Source organism: Macrobrachium nipponense, chromosome 11 (genome assembly GCF_015104395.2).
Source record: "Macrobrachium nipponense isolate FS-2020 chromosome 11, ASM1510439v2, whole genome shotgun sequence".
NCBI classification, from domain to species: Eukaryota; Metazoa; Arthropoda; class Malacostraca; order Decapoda; family Palaemonidae; genus Macrobrachium; species Macrobrachium nipponense.
Window position 1 is genome coordinate 38558423 of NC_061087.1, and position 25000 is coordinate 38583422.

Genomic DNA, 25000 nt, shown 5'->3' on the forward strand with positions numbered 1-25000 from the left:
GTGCTTCAAGAAAGATGGTCAAATGATGAAAAGAATGATTAAAAAAAATAATTGTATTTCATCTGGATGGCAAACTTCTGCAGAAGACTTAAGATACAACAGTAAGAAGAGCCACTTCCTCCTTAGGTAACTAGAAAAGGAAAACAGTTAATTTCCTCTTTTAGCCACTCCAAGATGTACCCCGTAGGGTGGTAGTGCCGTTAGTATGCGGTGCACTGTAGATATTGCTTAAGGTTCTTTGCTGCTTGCCTTTGGCCTGTAGATAGAACCCCTTTCGTTCCTTTTACTGTACCTCCTTTCATATTATCTTTCTTCATCTTACTTTCCACCCTCTCCCAACAGTTGATTCATAGTGCAACTGCAAGGTTTTCCTCCCATTCCACCTTTCAACATTTCACTGTCAATTTCCGTTTCAGCGTTGAATGACTTCATAGGTCCCAGTGCTTGGCCTCTGGCCTTAATTCTATATTCGATTCAATGTCATTCACTGAAAGATGTATCGACCTCTCAAGTTTCCAAACTGGGACATCCAAAGGGAATGTCTCAGTCAAGAGGTTGAAACAACCACTGCAGGATGCATACGATTTCCTCCTCACTAAATTTCAAGCGTAAAACCAGTGCGTCCTCTCCTCCACCGAGTAAGAGCGTTTTGCTACTTTCTTGGCAAGCTGCTACTGTTCCTCCATGGGAAAGCTGATCTAGCAATATCTGGTATTATTCGGTTGCTACTAACCAGGCTCACACGAATGCTACCAAGACTTCCCGAAGCTCATCTTTAACATTACAAAGTTTTCTATAAAGATGAAAAAGTGTACAGGATCGAAGTAGACAATGGTCTGTGTCATATATTTAGAATACCGCATTCAAGACCATTTACAATCTTTCTTTTATTAGAATTTAGCCTGATGAAAGTGAAACAAATGCAGGAACAATGAGAAAACAGTTTTAATAACGAGCGTGGATAAGATTTAGCCTTATCTTATACCCTTAACGAGGTCATATCCTCTCTCTCTCTCTCTCTCTCTCTCTCTCTCTCTCTATAAATAATAGGAGAAGTAAGTGGAATGTCCAATGAATTCTGTAGTACGTTCGCTAAGTTGAATACTTCGTCAGTCACCAAGGTCTCCACTCATGAAATTATTCAGATTTTAACTGAAACCAATCCGTAATCACCTGCAGTCAGTGAGGGGAATGACAAATCTTACTCATATCAATAAAAACATATCCATAATCCATATCATCTGCGGATTTATTACTGTAGCGACCATCGAGAATCTACGAGAAGCAGGAAACTGATGAGAGAGGTTTTCAGAGAAGAGCAGGCTGAGCTCAGAGCCATTTTTTGCTGCCACTTTTCCACTCCTTTGCCTTCACCAGGACGAGTACAACGCGTCGTTTCTTTCCAACTGCCAAGTCACCTCTCCGGCAAGTACCTCTTTTTCTTGTTTCTTTCGTACGAAAACCAGGTTTTGTGCTTTTAACAGCAGGTTTGTATGTGTCCTTGGAGATTGCGTTCTTGCTCTGAAGATGGCAGTGTCTATTGGATGCGCAGCAAAATAATGAGCATATAATGACATCGTGTATGTAGTGAATGGTACTCATGTGACATTTATGCAAGCAAACAGGAATATATATATATATATATAATATATATATATATATATATTTATATAATATATATATATGTGTGTGTGTGTGTGTGTGTGTGTGTGTGTATAACTGAATCACGAAAGTTTGGAACGTGATAAATACATAAATAAAGGTATAAGCCACGAAGGAAAGATAAACAACGAAGTAGCTGCAAGATCTTTCGACTCAACATTCTTTACTTAGCAGACATGTAAGTCAGTTTGTCTGCCAAGTAAAGGACGTTGAGTCGAAAGATCTTGCAGCTACTCCGTTGTTTATCTTTCCTTCGTGGCTTATGCCTTTATTTATATATAATATATCACACATATCCACAGGTGAAAAATAAGAAGCCGAAGGACTGATACATAGTATTGGAAGTCACAAATATATATACTACAGAGACAGTACTGACGAACATACACACAACCGTTTGAGACTGCAGGTGTCAAGGTAGGAATGGCTTTCAAAAATCATTTGGCTAAAATTTACAATAAATTCTCAAGGGACACTACCGATAAACGTACCCACCGTAGGAGACAGTAAGTTCACACCTGGCAGGTGTCAGGGAGGCGGGGTTGGAAATCTCATTAGCACTACTGCCCCCTTACTGTGTTTACAAATATAATAGTCCTATTTCCATACATCTCTAGTGCCTAACTTAAAATCTAAACAATTTGCTAATTTCTTTAGATATTAAAGGATTAAGTTTATACATTCCTTGACTGATGTTCATATTATTGTTGTACCTTTCTTTATAAAAGAAAGTTACAACAATAATATGAACACCAGTCAAGGAATGTGTTGATGACTCATAATTTCCCTGTTAATATTATATATATATTATATATATATATTTATATATATATATATATATATATATATAATATATATATATACACACACACACACATATATATATATATATATATATATATATATATATATATATATGTATGTATGTATATTTAAGAATTCATACATTCATGTATGTACTATGTTTGCATGTATGTATGCGTATATTAGCGGCTAACACTTGGGGCGGTATCAGTCAAAGGTGAAGGTCGAAGACTTTACGAAGAAGGATTCTGGAAAACATTTTTGATGCCGATTAGAAGTGAGATGGCAATGCCATGATAGCAACCATATTTGACTTTAAGGATCTGTGGTTTAGATGGATATATTTGGTTTTGATTTATTTGTTAAGTTCCTCCATAGCAGAGATATTCTAGCTTTAATTCCTCATTGATATAGTAATTGTGTGAACTATATCAGTCCCTCTCTACACTCACCCTCCTCTCTCTCTCTCTCTCTCTCTCTCTCTCTCTCTCTCTCTCTCTCTCTCTCAGGAAAGCTAAGATGTCATTGAGTCGTTGTGGTATCATATACTCCTTGTCTGTTTTGTGTCTAATTCTGCTACCTGCTGACAATCCTGTTTCTAACACGTTCGACTTAATGCAATTCCCACCCTAGGCCTTACAATATTGCACAGGCTCATAAAAAAGAGCTACTTCAAGTATTTCTTATCGATGAAAATCCTCTGGATGTCACAAGGATTAGGATGTCTCAAAGACTTGTTAGTCCATCCTCCTCATGATTTTGTTTAGCATTCTTTTAAACTCTTCCACACCGTTGCTGTCTACAACTTCATATAGTTAATAACTTTTCACATTAGTAATTTGTAATTTGTACATATATATATATATATATATATATATATATATATATATATATATATATATATATATATATATATATATATATTCCCCCATAATTGTCTCCTTTGCAGAGGGAAGAACCAGGATGATAAAGCCCTTCTGGGTTGCAGTTCGTAGCCACTCGCTCTGCTGATCATGTCTGTGTAAACACGAAGGGAATCCGGGCTTTCTTTTAGTGGTCACTTTTTTTGACTACTGAACAGGAACGCCATTGCTCAAGTCCGATGGTCAAACGACTAGCGGTATTATGAACTCATTGCTGAACCTAGTAATATATATATATATATATATATATATATATATATATATATATATATATATATATATGTATATGTATGTATATATGAGACATATTTTATGTGTTGTATGAATGAATATACTATCTGTAACTACAATTGCTTTTAGACTGGTCTGGTCATTTCTAATTCCAAAATTTCGAATCACATGAACAGAGAAGTATTTGGAATGCAGAGTACGAACAGCCGCATTCCTGAATGATAGCTATGATATTATATAATTAAATCACTCGATCCGCTTGTTCGCTACTTAAGTCTGGGTGGCACTTACTATTCTTCAAGCGTAAGAATCAAACTGTCCCTGCTACTTCGGCAGGGCTTTTATATTGATATTCATTGATGTTCATGCATAAATTTAGTTATAAAGAATACAAGCACTTATTATATACATGAATGTATATATGTATATATATATATATATATATATATATATATATATATATATATATATATATATATATATATATAATATATAACCCATGCTAGCCAATTAATTCCCCGGGCAATAAATACAAAACTGACATAACTCCAGTGACAATCTATGTAATAAAGATTTCTCGAAGCAGAGGTCATGCTTGTGTGCCCCTAGCTCTCATAAGAAGATCCTATTAAACTTAATGATACTTACAAGCAATGTATCCGTAAATTATGCAAAATTTCCATGCACCCCATTTGTTCCTTTCACTTTATGATCTAAAAAGAACGGTGGAGGTGGGAAGAGAGAGGGAGCCTTATGACCGAACCTTTAGATATGATCTTCATTTTGTGGAGGGTTGAAGACGTCTTTCTTGGGAATGAAGGATGTATTGAAACCCTCCTGTTTTTGGAGACAATGCATGAATCTGGGGTCTATAAGTCTAGGCTGAAACTTTAATTAATGGTGTACACTTCCGAATCTTATAATATATATATGTGTATCAGATGGGGTATATTCTAAATTTGCAGATCATGTTAGTCACTTTATGACATAGTGTTCAAAATTTAGGACCTAATAAGACACGGGGGCCTGTTTGCTGATATTATAATCGTTACCAAACACAAAACCGGTGTTGTAAACGTCTTATAGTGAACATTCAAAATTGTTATAAGGAAAAGTACCAGAGTGAATATGAGGAAAAATGCAAAAATCTCCAAATAAGTAAATTCACAATGGTAGACCAAAATCTGTTTCCCAAGCTGGACGTTTTACATATGATATAGATTAAAAAGAATTTAAAAAATGCCTATTTAGAACAGTAACGTATGTCAGTCTAAGCCAACACTGCAGTAAATGAAAGCTTAGGTACGACGAAGAGAGGAATAGTTGGCAAAACATAAAAATAAGTGAATACGATCAAGAGGAATCCCTTGCCAGACTTGACTAGAAAAATATATACAGAAAAAAGCCATTGTAAAATGAGTAGGTGAATCCTCTGTGTTTGAAAAGAAAGCGGACTTTACTTCATGCAATTAGAATCTTTATAAAACCTGAAGCCTGGAGACACGGAACAGTATAAAACATCTTTGCTTTCTTCTGACCATCGGGCGACAACACAGCAAATCCAGGAAAGTGACAAATACAAAGGGTAACCCAGTACCGAGGACAGGGAAGGAGAGAGATGTCCATCGTCACTCTACAATTCTTCCGATATTTACAAAGTCCAGATTTAAGGGGAGTTGCAGGAGCGCGCTCTGCCAACGTAATGGGACAGCCATATCCGAGAACGTGTAAAACAACCCCTCACTCTAATTCCGCGTCTGTCACTTGCCGTTAGCCTCTTCCACCGTTGAAAACAAAATGCTTAATGTCTCTCTCTCTCTCTCTCTCTCTCTCTCTCTCTCTCTCTCTCTCTCTCTAATTAGCGTCGGATTTTTAATTAATTCGATTTTGAGCACATTCGTTTTAAATCATTACCGTTCAAAGTGAGAGAAATACGAATATAAAAAAATATTGGTTTTTGTGATAATTCTCATCATCTCACATCTACCCATTTGGTGTCTGGACAAATTTTTTATTTTCTTTTATGTGATTCATATGAGAAAGACTAAATGCAACTTCGAAAATAACAGAATTGCTAAAACAAACCTGATAATTTTACGCTCAGGAGAAATCGACACAGAAGTCGGCAACTGTATGATTTTTTTTTACACTTTTTTTTGATGACAGAAATATCAAGGGAAATTTCATTATTGGATGAAAGGACATCGCCTGACTCAGGTGAATTACAAATTAACGACCTTTAATGAAAGAAAATTGGACTCAATCCTTTTAGCGTTTTGGCTGAACGAAAAGGTTCAGTTTTTATTTTCCTGCAAAAGAAAAATAGTGATATGGCTGTTTGCCTGTCCGCACACTCTTTTTCTGTCAGCCTTCAGATCTTAAAAACTACTGAGGCTAGAGGGCTGCAAATTGGTATGTTGATCATCCCCCCTCCAATCATCAAACATACCAAATTGCAACTCTCTAGCATCAGCAGTTCTTATTCTATTTAAGGTTAAAATTAGTCATGATCATGTGTCTGGCGTCGCTATAGGTTCCAACAATAAAGACCACTACCCTGCCTTGGCTGAAAGTTTCATGGGCCGCGGCTGAGAGTTTCATACAGAATTATACGCTGTACAGAAAATTCGATTGCGCCGAAGAAACTTCGGCGCATTTTGTACTTGTTATTATTGTTTAGTTACTGGAGGTCGCTGCAGCAACATTGGAGGGCTTTGAAACTTTCGTTTCCAGTTCATGGTACTATTTTGTTGCTAATTTTATAACTCTTTAATCAAAGTTGCGGAAGTCATTGAACAAGGCTCGAAAGTTATATTGAAGAAAGCATTAATGAAGGTACTTAAATTGTGATATAAATGTAATACTGTAAAACTTATTTTGCTAAACTGACAAAATTTATAACAGCTCTTTCACAGTCCATAACTTATTACTCTTTTATCACTGCCATTGACTTTTTCAAAAGTTTATCTGCTTGAATACTGACTATAAAATTCGATTAGAATTATCAACATATGATAATTACCGTGAAGTTTCTGATATGTTTCACAAATTTCTAGCGATGAGCAATAAAATTTTTGCCGGATGGCTGACAATTCTTAACTGGGCGGTCTTTGTACTCTGAAATGATTTAATAACAAAGTGGAGGAGGGAACATGACAGTCATCGATACAGGACGGAAATTTGACTTCGTCAGAGAATGGCGTCGACGAAAACGAAGCCGAGGTTGCAAAGAAGGAAGAGTAGTATGAGGTAGTATGAGGAATCAGAGAAAAATGTTATTTTGCTCCAATTGCGCTCGCGCGCGTGCGCGCGTGTGTGGCACTGTCGTCGACTGGTCCAACGTTGCACAGTAGCACTTGGCCAGAAAGACCACTGGGTGTGTGTACGTGTGCACTATTTTAGTTCACTAAAAGCACGACGAGCGAGCGAGCAATGTACGAGGTAGCTGCTGCTAGAGTTGGCTGCCAGAGGCACGGTCGCTCTTGGCATTGTCTTTGGACGGATGTTTATCATTGCAGTAGGTGTAGGGCGAGGAGGATGAGAAGAGCCTCCTCCAACCTTTTGTTAATTATTTTTCTTGCCTCATTCTCATTGCTCTTCGTCATTCCTGGGTTTAGGCTTAGGCAGGTCGTTTCCCCGTGACGTGTGGATTGGACGTTTGGTCTTTAGATGGAGACTCAGGAACGTTTTCATTCTGACATGATTCCACTATCTGCTGCAGGTGATATTTCAGCGATTTTTGAGGTTTAAAGAATTTCATTAGATTAATCTTTGTGGATGAAAAATCCAATCTTTAAAAGGTTTCAGTCACTTGAAGGTGCTGATAGAAAAGCCTTTAGGTGGAAAATTAAATAACGGTAGGTAAAACCCTTAGACAGACACAAATACACATAATTACAATTCCGCACACACTTACGCACACGCGCATATATATATATATATATATATATATATATATATATATATATATATATATATATATATATATATATGTATGTATAGATATATATATATTATATATATATATATATATAGATATGTAGTGTATGTTTGTATGTACATACACACACACACACACTTATATGTATATATATATATATATATATATATATATAATATATATATATATATATATATATATATATATACAGCACATATATGAGTGTGTGTATTGTGATCATAGAATTTTCGCCCCGTCTCCCAAGCAAGAGGACCCAGGTTCGAATCTTAGGTAAGGACGGGAGACGCACGCTTAAAAAACAAAATAATATAATCATAATAAAAACTGCCTCTGGTGCCGTAAGCATCAAACCAGGTACCTGGAGGTAGTTTAAGGGACTTGGTCGCAGTTAGGATAGATAAGGGAATGGGGCTAGCAATTTCATCCCAAAAAAACCCCAACCTAGAAATAAAGGCCATTTGTTCCTGGCAAATATATATATATATATATATATATATATATATATATATATATATATATATATATAGTCTTAATATATACAAAATGCAATTTTTGTCTGTTTGTTTGCTATGCACACAGATTTTGAAATCCGAAATTCTAAGGCCGTTTCTAAGGGGGTCATAACCCTTCTTTTTCACATGCCCTTATTTCTTACAACTTTCGGAGTTGACAGCTAGGACTAAAATATTTTTACCATAGACCGCCACCCAACGCGCCCCCCACCCCACCCCCGACCCCGACCCGAACCCCTGCCACGGAAGGTTTTCGTCAAAATCCGAAATTCGAGGGCCGTTTCGAAGAGTGTCATCGCCGTTCTTTTTCATATCCCCTCATTTCTTACAACTTTCAGAGTTGACATCTATGTAGATGTGTTGCTACAGATACAAACAGGCTCCCAACAATATGAGGACCATAAGGCACCCTCAGTAATAAGGGGGCAACCAGCCCCCTGGGGATGGGGGCCTGAGGGTTTCCCACAATATTACGGGGCAGGAGGCCTACGCCCTTTCGACTTACTGACCAGGGCAGAAGGGGGTCTTAGTCTACTTACCCTGACTTTAATAGCAGGGGGTCGTGCAGCTCCCCTTTTTGGAATTAGGGCCCAAAGGGTCGAAGCTAGGCCTGCTGCATTCAAATTTCGTACTATGAGTTAACATAAATGACTATAAATGCAATTAACATTAATATCAGAGCTTAACCATAGGCTGAGTTTCATCAAGGGCCGTTTAAGGGAGGCCCCACGATGAAAATTTTTCCCAAGCAACTTGTCGCAACATGTCTGCGGCTGCCGTCGGCCGGTGGTGCCTGACTCAGCTGACTGAGTCGGGCGATGAAGCAGCAGCATCGGCTGGGGAAAGATGTACGTCCAGGTCATTTAGAAATTAATGTGCATTCGATAACACGTCCGAAGGACGGGTACGCTGGCTAGAATATATATCTATTACTTATATATATATCTATATATATAATATATATATATATTATATATGTATATATATATATAGATATATATATATACGTATATATATATATATATATATATGCCACAAACAAATTACCTTTATTTCTAAGTAAGTGTTTTTTGGGATGAAATTGCTAGCTCCATTCCCTTACCTATCTTAACTGCGATTATGACCCTTAAACTAAGTCCATTATATATATATATATATATATATATATATATATATATATATATAGATATATATATATATATATATATATATATATATATATACATATATATATATATATATATATATATATATATATATATATATATGTATAACAGAATCACGAAAGTTAGGAACGTGATAAATCCATAAATAAAGGTAAATGCCACGTTTATTTTTCCTTCGTGGCATTTATCTTTATTATATATATATATATATATATAGATAGATAGATATATACACATATATATATATATGATTCGTGCATCTGCATGAATATAAAATTTCGAATATTTATGCTCTGTACTCGTAAACTCCCCATTCTATCCAGTTTTAATATTGTCACTCACGGAAAATATGTACCCTTCCCAAGTGGAAGCTTGGTATAGGCTAATATTGGGAAACTTTTCTTAATAGTGCATGGAAGAAAATAACCTTTATCATTCCGTGTAATATCTTCAGAAATGTTCTTATTTTCAGTCTCGGATGACCTTCCCCTCAACAATAGGATGTCTCAAATATATGTACAAACTGTGCCTGTCATTTTGATGATTTTCACCCTGTGCAATAAGAGGATGGCAAAAATGTTGCTATTGTTATTTCCTTGCATCTTGCAGGAGTGCAGAGGACTGCCTTTGCCCCTTTACAAAAGAGGGGTGACCACCATTTGGCGACAACGAAAGTCGGATAAATCTTGGAGGCTCTGTGAGTAAAAAAGTCATAGAGACGGACAACTTCATACATCCTTGAGGACCTCTGCTCCACCATAGAGAGTAAACGTTTGCAGAATATCTGCAAATTTTCTTTCTAGATTCTTTATTTTATTTTTTTTACTTACGACCCTAAGACGAGTCATGACTGTTTCATAGAAATTTCGCTGCAAATAGTTAATTTCAGTGTTGGTGACATTGCTAAAATATTTGACAGCAATGCATATCACTTATTGAGAGTATGAATAACGACCGGCTCATTTCTGGGATAAGCTTAAGAGCTGTGGAGATCAGGATACGAAACAAGGAAGTTATACGTAGAGAGTGCTGGATAGATGGGGTGAATAAGATGTAGCAAATAAAGGGCTTTCATAAATTACATTGACATTCAGAATACCAGTAAATGTGCGCACAAAATAGTGGTTAGTGCATTGTTGTGGGTTCAGGTGGGTGAGGGAAGGGGTATGGCGATTCTGAGATCATTCTGTGTTAGTTATGAATCGATTATAGTAGTGGAAGTGTTCTTCTGTACTGCAAACTCATCCTTGTTTAATATAAATGCAAGCGTGACTATAACTAAGTCTTTTCTCTGGCGCCACCACTGCAGGAAAGGGCTTATTGACACACACGCATATATATATATATATATATATATATATATATATATATATATATATATATATATATATATATTAGCAAAAAAAAAATCATAGCAGATGCACGTGACTTCATGATATCAGCGAATACCACAGGAAAAATAATAGGAAGAAATTCGAAGCCAAGCGTTTTCGTCCTTTAAATAACATATCGTCTTCTTAAAGGACGAAAGCGCTCGGTTACGAATTTCTGCCTATTATTTTTCCTGTGGTATTGCGCTTAACATGTATATATATATGTATATATATATATATATATATATATATATATATATATATATATATATATATATACTGGTAGAAATGTTCTGTAACAACAGAATTCCATCTAATAAAAGGAGCCCATAAAACACCAAAATATAGAGAGAAAAGTACTATATTTCAGAGACTGCTGTCTCTCTCTTCAGGTATACCTGAAGAGAGAGACAGCAGTCTCTGAAATATAGTACTTTTCTCTCTATATTTTGGTGTTTTTATGGGCTCCTTTTATTAGATGTATATATATATATATATAATATATATATATATATATATATATATATATATATATATATATATATATATATATATATACATATATATATATATATATATACTATGCATGATTACCATAATCTAACATTGTCGTGAATTATTTAAATTCTAATTGTACGAGTCTGATGCAGTCAACAGGAGATATTAATGACCAAAATGACCTAATTAGCAAAGATCCACGTCGCTTGCATCGATTAGCCTCCAAACAAATATTATGAAAACGAGGTTGATGGCGCGTTATGCTACGCCGGTACCCGACGCTGCCCGCCTTGTCTCCCTACCTTCCCGATCGCCTACTACCCCAACCCCCAACCAGGGCAGGCAAACACGTTTACAGGAGGAGGGTGGATGTGTCATGGCTCCTGTATCCTCCCGATCTCATACGTACCCCACCCCGTAACCAGGGCGGGCAAACACGTTTACAGGAGGAGGATGGATGTGTCATGGCTCCTGTATCCTCCCGATCCCATACGTACCCCACCCCGTAACCAGGGCGGGCAAACAGGTTTGCAGGTGGAGGATGGTATGTCATGCCTCCTGTATCCTCCCGATCCCATACGTACCCCACCCCGTAACCAGGGCAGGCAAACAAGTTTACAGGAGGAGGGTGGATGTGTCATGGCTCCTGTATCCTCCCGATCCCATACGTACCCCACCCCGTAACCAGGGCGGGCAAACAGGTTTGCAGGAGGAGGGTGGATGTGTCATGTCTCCCCTACCCTCCCGATCCTATACTTACCCCGACCCAGCCGGGCCGGACAAGCAAGGAAGATTCATTCGGAGTTGATTATTATAATATCTAGATAGATTTAACATTAGTTGAAGTCGATTGTTGATAGGGAAACCGTTCTGCTGTCACTTGAACATCAGGCTCTTGGAGCTCACTACACCGTCAATCATTTTTAGCGGAATAATAATTTCATTTTTCAATGGTGCTAATTCCCATGATAATTGCATTCACATCATAGTGATCGCAATTCTGGAGAACATATAACCATCTGTGATATTTACAGCGGCATTTAAAATGCGTGTCACAGCGCTGAGAGCACTAACAGACATATTTACTAATTCTTCATGAAGAACTTTTATATTGACGAGGTGTCTATAAAAACGTTTGAAGAAATCGAGAGGTTAAGAGTTAATCGTGTTTTCTTATATTCATTTATCTCTCTCTCTCTCTCCTCCTCCTCTCTCTCTCTCTCGTCTCTCTCTTCTCTCTCTCTCTCTCTCTCTCTATATATATATATATAATATATATATATATATATATATATAAGAATGTATGTATACATAAGGGTGTACACATATATTCATGTTAGTATAATATATGATATATCTATATATATATATATATATATATATATATACATATATATCTATAGATATAAGTATATATATAGCTATATATAAGAGTGTATGTATACATATGCATGTACATCTATATGTCATAAACAGTAGTAAAATATAATGTCTGATTAACTACACAAAGGATTAGATACCTATATATATATATATATATATATATATATATATATATATATATATATATATATATATATATGTATAATTGTTTTTAAGGTATAATATAATGACAATTTGAAGAGAAAATGACATCGATTATTTTGAAGCAGTCTCCCTCTTCATTTTCTCCTGAAAGGCCAGTGGTAGGAGAAATTTGATATTTTCTGAGTACTACTGAGAGTAAATATAATATTGGTACACGCGGGGACGCAAATACTTATGCATATTATATGGGTAGATGACACTGCCAAAATATTTGGCAGCAATGTACACCACTCACTGAATGTGAGTATAATGACCTGCTCATTTCTATGATCAAATTAATTTGCTAGCGTCAAATCTATTTTCATCAGTCATAAGTATAACGCTTCTACAGTAGAAGACCACTGAAACACTTAATTAAGATTCACGAACGTAAACGTAATCAACCCTCGTTGACTAGACTTTTGCACAGAATGAGGAAGAAGTTTAGAGTCCTGTCCGCCGCGAAATTTCTATATAAAGTCATTACTCGCCTAAGAATTTAAAAAAAGAGGAAGAAGAAGTAGAAAGAAAAGGTACAGATATTCTGCTGATGATATTTTCTGTGGAGGAATAGACGTCTTCGGTAGAAGCATGAATTGCATAATTTCGATGACCCTCATTCTGAAAGTTTCTGAAAAGAGAAGCGAAGCAACAATGGTTTTGGAGGAAAATGAATTGAATTTGTCTCAGCGTAGCAAACCAGAACATCAAAGTTAACTGAAAGAAGAATCTCAAAGCTTGAAAATGGCATTCATTTCCCCAAAAGTAATCGCGTCCTGTCATGATATCATCATTTATAGCAAACAGACGAAAGAGCGAAAAGTACCCGTCTCATTCAGTATCCAGAACTGTTTTGTTTCGTGGTGAATATGCCTAGGATTTATGTGATGGCTGCATGATTTGTAGGATGCATTTCTGCAGGCTGCGTGTATCGACACCGAAAGGGTTGCATTCTGGTATTTTACTCCCTGCCAGGATAAAATGTATAAGGAGCCGCAGAGCAAATGCAGCGGAGCGAGAGATTGCATGTCCGCTGAACATAACTCTGACACAACAAGTCAATAATCCATACATTCTGCCACGTTGCTTGCGAAATAATTCACCTCACTTGGGACAGTGTAGGTCTTTCCACCATTATAGTAGTAAATGATTAAGGGTTACATTCCAGGTACGATACGCTCACGCTAGTTCGTGCCTTTGCTATTCATGTCATTCACGTGAGAATGATTATCAGAGTTTTTTTTTTCCAGCAACTGCAACCAAATTAGAAGCGGTACAGTGACGTCATTTCCTTGTCGCAATTATGAAGGCTTAGTATAGAATATCATAGTGGTTAAATGATCCCGCTTTAGCCTAAAATCTGAAGAATTATGACAGAGCACATGTTACTCTAATCTCCTCGCTGCCAGGTCCAGTCATACGCCAGAATTCTTGAATGAACGAAGTTTCTCTCTAAAGCTTTCGGACAAGTTTACCTGAAACGTTCAGCTAAAGTAAAAAAGTTTAAAGAAAAAAAAAATAAATAAAAACATACTGGCCAGTATGGGGCTTGATTTGTCCTTTTGGGATCTTAATCTTCGCCCTGTGATCACACCTGGCTCTCGTGGAAATTCATTCCATTTAATGTTACCTAATTTGTCTAGAATACTTGCGTAAGGATATCCATTCTCTCTCTTTTTCTTTCAGTGGCTAAATGTAGTATTCCAGTAGTATCTTATCTCCATTGTTATATCATCTTATTGTAATTAATATTCAAAATGAGCAAAAGTCTAAAAGCGACAATCTTAAAGTCAATTAATTTTCAAAGTAAATTTCCAGCGAATAGAATGTCCATTTATATAAGAAAGAGTAATTAGAGAAAACTTACTTACAATAAAATACAACCGGAAAATAAATCAGAAGAAGAAATATAAACACTTACATAGATACCAACGTAAGGCAGGGAAACTTGAGCTATGGCAAACATCCCTCAAAGTATTATATTCATCTGTTTAGATTTCTGGGCGCAGCGACATCAATAATACTGCGAGGAAGACTCATTACAGCGTCACAACTACCGAGGTCACTAACGAATGGTCTGGTACTGGGCAGTGGTCCACCTCAGCAGAATCTGGATATGCTAAAGCTTTGCAAAAATGAGTAACGAAGACCAGTTTTTTGGGGACTGCTGACAAGATACTAATGGCAGTTTCCTGTTGAAATACAGCTTATGGGAGATGGGCGAATTGAGGGTCTTCCGCTATCGGTCTGACCTTGCTCCTGGGCGTGAGGACAAACTGTCTCTTTCGTCTAAAGGGCGGAATGAGGTTACCTGTACTGCAGTTGCATACTGGTCACCGTTAGGGTAGGTGCACAATCTGCAAGTGTTCCTTACATATCAGGCATAGAATATATATATATAGTATATATATATATATATATATATATATATATATATATATATATATATGTGTGTTTCCAGAAAGTGTTGCCTTTTACCCTTTCTGTCTCAGCTAGAGTTTTTGGATGAAGGAGTTCACAAAATGAGATTGCAAGCCCTGTACACTTCTCCACTTTGCTGCAATCCACTACAGTGACTAACTTCTAAATAAGAAAAAACAAAAGAGTTTTATGCATGAAAAAGTTCAGGACTCACTTCGTCGTATAGTATGAAGCTTAAAAGTATAATAATTAAGTGATGAACAAACCCTTCGAAGATCTCTAATCATGCTTTAGTTTAAACCTGTGTCGCCCACATAATTATTCCCTCTTTCCTCGGCAGAATACTCCTTCACCATTTCCTCTTTTATGAGGACCGGGAAATGATTGTTTACGTTTACGGAAAGGTTAAGAATAAAGCATTCAGTGAGATGCCAAGTACAATGGGTATGATGAAACGGTCGCGAAGTTTTTCAAGAGGCTCTGGGCACGGCTGAGGAATTTCCTGGTATGTGCTCATAAAAATTGAAAAATATTTCAATCTTTATATTCTGATGAACTGAAAGATGAACCGGCATATCAGATGAAGACTAAAGTTACCGTAGACTATTATCAGTATTGTAACTCGTTGATGAGAATAAATAATGAGGAAAAAGTGCCTGAGAATAAGAAGAAGAAGAAAAAAAAGCTAAGAATGGGGAACCCTCCGCATCGGAACAGATGGTATCCTCAACGGGAGGTGTGTTGGTTTAACTGCTCTCACTAATGGCCGAGTTATTAGTGAGGAAAAACAGCAAAATCTTGTTTGTTTACGAGTTGGAGGATCGTTCTGTGTATAGGTAGATGTGCCAACGCACGTTCGTGTATACAAGATCCATTTCTTCTACACAATCGCAGGAAAGCGAATAATTATTTTATTTGCATGTTTGAAATATAAGATACGCAGATTGTGTAGACCAACAGCTAGAAGACTTATTGCTCATATTTGGGCCTACGTTGGTTCATTGACCTTATTTCATTTCAAAAGACGTAAAACCACATTCATCTGGAGTACATTCATCTTTCTGCTGAAAAGTAACCCGTCTCTGTAAAAACACGTACACATAAACACACACATACGTACACACATATAAATATGCTTCATGATATAAGCAGGAAAAATAATAGGCAGAAATAATGGGCAGAAAATAATAGGCAGAAAATAATAGGCAGAAATAATAGGCAGAAATTCGTAGCCTAGCGCTTTTCGTCCTCTTTTCTCTCTCTCTCTCTCTCTCTCTGTATATATATATATATATATATATATATATATATATATATATATAGATATATATATATATATATATATATATACAGCTGATTGCCTTTATGTATATGTGCTTGCGCGCGTGTGTGTTTCGTTAATTAAGTACAGATTTGCAACTGGACCACAACACGAGGTTTAAGCTTCGTGTTTAAGCTGAGTCTACAGATGTTAATTGAAAAATGAGCTACCAGCTACTATCCATTCTAACAGTTTCTCATACTGTTGAGAGCCTGCAGGCACTCAAATGCAAAGTCATTAGTTTTTCGAAATATCTCAGACACTTTCTTTTTACGTGGAACTTTGCCCTTCAAAGCTAAAATGACACCTTTCCCATCATGGAACTCGAAACCAACCCCATTCTTTCTTCCGCACCGCCTCTCTCTCTCTCTCTCTCTCTCTCTCTCTCTCAGGGTCTCAACTATGTTACATTTTTCATTCAGGTTCATTGACCGTGTCTGTCTCCCGCTCAGTTTACGTGGCTAAATGTTCTTCAAACAACGCGTGGAGGGGACCAGGCTGCAAACATTGATTATGAAGTACATTCAATAAAAGCAGATCTTTCGCTTTTTTCTTTCTTTTTTTTCTAAGTATTACAGATACCTATTTATTTCAGATACTGAGGGGTTGACACATCACTGCCCTAAACAGTCCTATCATTGTCTTTTGACAACGAGACGACATACGACATTTGCACATCATTTTTCATTGGCTAACGACCTATCATTACAACATGGCATTATGAGTTCCACGTGGTGAGGTATAGAGCCTATGTTTCAATGGCATGATTAACGCAATTACGCATTTGTGTTGTTTAGCGAAGAATGCAGGACATTATTTGCATAATGAGCGAATGAATGGGCACAATCATATTTTGTAAATCATTTCTCCCCCTGAGGTAGACTTAATTGTCTCAGATTGGAAGTGTATAAAGCGTTATTATATTTATTCATATGATCTGGTCAATTCTAGCTTATTTATAAGCAAATTTTTGTTCAATAGCCTCTACGCACTTGGCCTGAAGGAGGGTAGGCTTATCCATTTTTCCTAGTGTGGAAACAATCACTCTGTACCACTTTTTTTATCACTTTAGAAGAATCCCATCCTTATGGTAACTTGTGATCAAATTACTGAGCATGAACTAATGAATTAACGTTTTATTCACGTTTGAGTTGTCTGTAAGAATTCCGTTGACTCTTTTAGTGTTTATTGGCTTTTTTTTCTAGGGTTCCACTCCTTCGAAGGTGCTCTGCGAGCTCGCAAACTCAGTTTTCTTGAACTTGATATACTCAGACCTCCTGACGTCAAGTGGGAGATTATTGCATAGTCCTGGAGCAGCAGTTCTAGTATGATATATATATATATATATATATATATATATATATATATATATATATATATATATATATATATATATATATATATATATATATATATATATATATATAATATATATATATATATAGATATATATATATATTATAAGTTGTTCGAGTATATCTATATATTACAAATTGTTCAAGTGATCATGTCTTGGCCACAGAAACTTTGCTTTGTTTTGTTCGTTACTGTATGGAGATATGTGTTCATCTACAGGGCAACCAAGCCGAACTTCCTCCCACATTCTAAAGCCAACCGTCTAACGAGGCGTTACAAGCAGCGTTTTTACCCAAGCTAACGTATGAGACAGTTAATTTTCATACTTTTTTCTCTCTTTGTATAGAATTTACTGTTACCTCTTTATTTCTTTATCATTATTTTTTTATGTGTGTGTTACTTTGGGGGAAACCTACACGACTGAAAAATCAAATACGTAGGTTAGCCGAGCATAATCCGGTCCCTGCTGTGCTGAACATGCAAACTGAAATGGCCATTGCCCTCAAAATAAAGGCATATTACCCCCACTTATGGAATTTACCGACTAATATTTTTTTTATAGCATTCCTTTGACTCCTGCCAATATACCCTTGGTCCTTCTTATCCAGTCCTAAACATGTCTTTGGCAGAAAAATGCTGAAAAGGGGAGAAACGCAAAGATGCTGCAAAGATATTATGGCAAAAAGACCTACCAAGTAACAAGATATGGAATCTTGTCGCGTGGAGAGAAGATAGACCAGTAATTTGGGGAAGAGACGACTGAAGAGTGCATCAGAGGCTTTCGAAATCCGTTGGCCGCCAATTTTCATCGGTGTCAGCCACGAGAAACTATAAACTCTTGTTTTATGTATTAGCAATTAAATTATAGACGTTCCATTCCGTATCACCCTTTAGTGAATTCAATGACGGTGATACATTTTATGTGGTGTAGGATTTTCCACAACTTAATAACCCAAGTACTGTTAACAGCTCAGACAAATTACGAACTCGAATATATTACGTGAAAGGTCCGTCCTTACATCAACCCTGATTACGTCATTCTCGTCCTTGAGCGAGCTGTCAAGTAAAATCTCCATTCCGTGGTGAGGCCAGTCCAGTGTTGCCACGTTTTTTAAAAATAATCTGGATATTATTTGAAAAAAAAAATCTTAATAAAAATCATATGATCTTTAGCTTATTTTTTAGCATATGTTACTGGAAATGGAATGTAATTTAGAGGAAATGAAAAGGCTGAAGGGAAAATAAAAGGAGAAATTCAGTTTTTTGTTTTCCAGTTTATTGATGGGAAAAACACTTTCACCATAGCGGTTAACTTTGAGTAATTGAAGTAAACAATAACTTTTCATAATACTGGAGTTGGACAGTATATTTTGTTAGTAATATGATATATAATTGATCGCAAATCAAATCAAAGAACTCAATGAAAAATACACCAGGTTTCTATTGCCTCCTAAAAAATCTGTATAATTTGCTTATTTTTCAAGACTTGTCACCTCAGCGCTTCTCCCCCATTATAGATGTACATGGCAAAGGCGAGTCTTGTTCTTCACTTACAGATATTTTAGGGGTGATTGCTAGACCGATATTGACCGAAAGTAACTTACTATTAGGCTCATTATTCTCAGGTAATGCTAATCAAAGCTTAATGGTCTATAACGGAACGTGCTGCATGAATGCTAGATTTCAAAGTCCAAACATATATATATATATCTATATATATATATATATATATATATATATATATATATATATATATATATATATATATATATATATGTGTGTGTGTGTGTGTGTGTGTGTGTGTGTGTGAGATGCATGATTGGTGTGCACACGAAAAAAATGACTAAAAATTTCTACTTCTCCATGAAAAAAAGTCTATGCGTGCTCACGGCGCGTGTGTGTGTATGTATGTGTACTTGTTCGTGTTGTGTTACAACTGGCCAAGGGGATACTCTACTTTACCTTTTTCTTCAATCCTTTTCTTCAAACAGTCCCATTGCACGAGAGAGATAGAGAGAGAGAGAGAGAGAGAGAGAGAAGAGAGAGAGAGAGAGATTTAGACAGTCAAGGAAGCCAGTAGGTCAAACTTCAGGTTAGGCAATGGCTACTTAGGGCTACATATGACCAACGAAGTTCATTCTCTAATCTGACACCTACGAAAATATAAGTGAGCTAAAATTAGATTCCATACGGTGCTGTTGTTTGGAACTATGCGTAAACACGCACATACACTCACACACATATATATGTATGTATATATATATATATATATATATATATATATATATATATATATATATATATATATATATATGTATATATATATATATATATATATATATATATATATATATATATATATATCAGCTAAAGTCACATCTTTGTGCCCTGAAAATGTGTAATACACACACACACACACACACACACACACACACACACACACACATATATATATATATATATATATATATATATATATATATATATATTGAAGGTGATATAGCGGCCCGCCGCTTCCAGTCCATAGCCTAACAGAAAATTTCATCAGTGTGTAGTGTGTGCGTGTGTTTGTGTGAATACGTTATAGGTAATAAAGAATGATTTTGATGAACAGATTAAGTCAAGGGGTATACTTCCCGAAATAGAATTTGAGCTTCCCCGAATCTAACCTGTACCAACATTCAAGCCAATGCTCAGGAAGATCGACACAAATCTAAAGAGAGACTTAATGGCAGACTGGCATCGTAACGATACAAAACAGCAAGGATCCTGACACTTGGTGAGGTAGGTACTGAAACTACTCTTGGAGCACATGATGAAACGACAAGAGCGAATTTTCTTGAATAAAGTAGACCACTTGCAATTAAACTTCCGACGACGGTCTACGTCACATTATCGTCAGTGGTGGAAAAGAACGTTACCGAATCGAAGCGCATTACTTAGAAGACTGAGTTTCTCGCGCACTTCTGATCTCGACACGCGAGAATCTTGTTCCAATAAATTCAGTACAGCGTGTTTGATTGGTTGATTATAGAATTTAGGCCAAAGTCCTAGCATTGGGACCTATGAATTCATTCAACGCTAAAACGGAAACTGACAGCAAAAGGTGCAACAGGAGGAAAGCCTCTCAGTTACACTATGAATCAACTGTTAGGGGAGGGTGGAAAGTAAGTTGGAAGAAAGCGAATATGAAACGAGGTACAGTAAGAGGAATGAAAGGGGTTGCAGCTATGGGCCGAAGGCACAGTACAGAGAACCTTAACTAATGCTTACAGTGGACCTCACGAGGTGCACTGACGGCACTATTCCCCTCATACACGGTAATCCTTGGGCCACAATAATTAGCATTCTGGCAGCGTTAGATGATACGATTCATAAGTGCCTCGAAGAGGAATGTTTGCAATTAAGGAAAGCGCCAACTACTATCCGAAACTTTGAGATATTAGCCCTGATTGCTTTTCCGTATAATTTATCATAAGGAAGCGCATCAGCCGCTCAAAAGTATATAAGTGTTTCTCTTAATCCTGCCCCATCACAATAGGAAAAACATTTTTGCTCTGCCTTTGTGAAGCAATTATAATTATTTTGCTTCAACCCAAAGAGAATTTTGCTTTGAACACGACCTTAGTCGACTGTTTTTCGGTGAAAATATATGACGAATATTCATGGTAGAACTCTTGTTCTTTGAAGAGTAAAATATTAATTGACCCACAATAGAGCCTTGAAAATTATAGCTATCTATGAAAGTAGTATAATACTAGTATTATTTTTGCCGTTAGGCTATCACTACCACTACCACAATAGTTCTTGGTATTATTGTCATTTGAAACACGAAGAGAAAGAGAAAAATGAATGAGCTGTTGATAAACGTTCGGAAGCAATTTATCACCAAAATGGTGTCATCAACGTCATGACAACAGCCCCGCTCGCACATGCGCGTAGACTCTGGCACAAAAGATTCATTAGACAGACAAACTCGGAGAGAGAAAGAGAGTCGCCAGGAATCTATGGCCGTGTCAACTGATCTCTTCGTCAGCGTTCGAGACCGATCTTCCTCCACAGGATAACGAAAATAGAAACGAAACACGAAAACATGGTTTACCGCCTCAGCCTGCCATTCCTAAACGATCCTTATTCACTGGTACCGTAAGGACCAAATCCTTGAACCAGATCGGTGGCGTGTCGTGTTTGCCTATACACACGCTTTCCGCAGAGATCAATGCTATAACCCATGTGACCCGGAGATGTGGCGGACCAAATCGTGTTATTTGCCCTGCGTTGTTCTTCCAGTTCTGGTGGGAGTTTCTTCTTTTACACACACACACACACACACACACACACACACACATATATATATATATATATATATATATATATAATATATATATATATATATATATATATATTTATATATTACCATATATATTTATATTATATATATATATATATATATATATATATATATATATATTTACTGATTTTCCTCGTACTATGACTGGGGTCAGGCGAATTCTGTGTGGGATTAATTAAATTCCAAGAATGAAGGAATCGTTGTGTTTGTAAACAAGCCGCCGTCGCCTTGGATAGATAGGAACATAAATTGAATGCATCGTCATCAGTCATATCTCAGTAACTTATAATTCACACCGAACTGAATCAACTGAATGCGCAGAGCAACAGGGAGGGTTATCTTTCGAGAGCGAGATTCCGAAAGAGGTCTTGTGCCGTGGGCTACATTATTCTATTGTCCCGGGCGTTACCTCATTTGCAAGCTATCATCCACTTAAAACTATCGGGCGCATGTGCGCGATTCTATGATGGCTCTACCATTAGGAAGATGAAGTGAAAACGCTCTGTCTCATGAGACGATTACAAGATTGCCTCCACAATCAAAGTATGCATTAGAATCAATATAGAACAGAGCGTACTATGACGCATTACCTATTAAGCGAGAATTTTTTTTTTCGATTGACTTCTCCCATTTCAATACAACCCTCATGACAAGAAAGCAAAGTATTAATAGTCACATATGAAAGCAAAGACGATCTCAGAGGCAGGATCAAAAATCCCATCGCGCGAAAAGTGATGGAGACTGGGGCTGGAGGAGGTCAGTGTGGTTGGGGAGGTGAGAGAGAGAGACCGCGACAAAAGGCTTGAGCGAATCAAAGATAATTTCAGGAAATTGCAGCATCCATCATCAGACTCTCCAACTATCTCCCGTTCCAGCATTCACGTTCCTTCCGTCCCAACCGAAAGACCTGGTTAAGGAAATTCGCGGGAAAATGGGAGCAGTTGTAGGGAAAGCGACTGTTTCATGGTTTTAACTGTACGTAAAATTTGTATTTTATGAATAGAGTGAAAGCTTTTTTAATTTTCTGTTAAAGAAAGCATTGCGATCTTAAAAGCATACTGAGCCTAGAGGGCTGCAAATTGGTACGTTGATCATCCGCCCTCCATTCATCAAATAGACCAAATTTCAGCCCTCTAGCCTCAGAAGGTTTGATTTTATAAAAGGTTAAAGTTAGCCATGATTGTTCGTCTGTCGTCGCTATGGTGCTAACGACACAGGTCACCATCGGGCTTAGGCTGAAAGTTTCATGGACCGTGAAAGGGAGGTTCATACGCTTTATAGAAAACTCGATTGGACCGTAGAATATATCTATATATATATATATATATATATATATATATATATATATATATATATATATATATATATATATATATTATATATATTTGCAGAGGCAAGGAGTTATATCAAATTCAAACGATAGGCTTAGTGTCCACTGTGATTATAAGGAGGCCGCACATTGCTTTAGAGACGAACAAATGATTCGGAAATCGACGGAGTTAAAATAATAAGTAGAGTATGGAAATTATTTCTAAGCAATACTCTACAGTAATCAAGTTTACCAATCATTTGCCACCATTGCAATCTACCTCATATGCTGGGGCAGCCATAATTATATCCATGACTATCATAATGTTTAACTTTTCACAATAAAATCTGGCTAATCATTAGACAATAAAGACGTCTGACCGAAATGAAATGAAAGAATTCTATTCTCTCTCTCTCTCTCTCTCTCTCTCTCTCTCTCTCTCTCTCTCTCCCTCCCTCTCTCTCTCCTTGAGTAGGTTCATCACTAACGTCAATACTCCAGCCTTTCTTTGGTCTGACCTTTGCCTCGAGGCTTGATTCAGCCCCGCATTCTATCAACGGGAGGAGGCGATCCTTTTCGTCCCGTTAAAATCTAATGGCTCGATCCTTAAACGATGAGGATAACATTTGCTGCCTATTGAATTCCAAAGCCGGCTTTAACCCGCTGATGGAAGGCCACTTCATTTGAAACCTTGTGTCGAGATTATCGAGGCTCAGAGAGCTGATGGTTTGAAACCATTTATTTCAAACTGCACTACTCCTGGTCGTGGTATGCCACTCAGATGTCGCGGGTTCGCGTCTCCCCAAGGGGGCGATGAAAAACCATGATCAGTTATTGCTGCAGTGTGGGGTCTGCGGTGGGAGGTTGAAACCAACATTCTTTGGAAGCTTGATTTCCCCTGTGTGCTTGTTCCACGTGAATACGTTCCATCTACTGAAATAATAAACAATAATGTTTATTGTTTCAGCCCATAAGCTTCCCCGATGGTATCTGATGCGTCACTGACAGATTCATAAGTTATGGAAATAATTAACGACGTCGTCCACTTTACTCTCTTCTAAGCGCTAGTATCTTTTTAGGGTTATTAGTGACACATTTCTGACGATCTGTTTTACAGGCTTCCCGATGTTTCTCATTATTTCCCCTTTATATATTTCTAGTTTGACCTTACTGTCTGAAGTAACGGCACTGCATTTTAGTGCACATTGACAATAAAGTGCAACAATAAGCTATATATTACTGGAAAGGTGACTTATGGTAGTTTTGCTTCGGTTAAAATGTTTTTGATATACTTTTTTTGTATCTCCAATACTATATGTTTAGCACATTTTTACAGTAAATTAGAGCAATGATTGTTTTTGCTATCTACTTGAATATCTCATGATAAATTATAGTTATTAAGTTTCAAAATTGCACAAAATGAGGATCTTAGTATGGATATTAACTTTACACAGACCAATCAAAGAATATTGTAGCTAAATGGTTTCTTAATGAAGATTCCTAGAGGAAAATTTTGCATCTTTTAAATGTCTTACTTCACAACAAA

General features: G+C 36.8%; 1 protein-coding gene across 3 annotated transcripts in view; it reads right to left on the reverse strand.

Moving 5' to 3' along the window:
* The window catches only part of LOC135205410 (epithelial membrane protein 1-like), a 94201-nt gene that overhangs the window by 47852 nt on the left and 21349 nt on the right, over positions 1–25000 (reverse strand). The gene's annotated exons all lie outside the window — the stretch shown is intronic.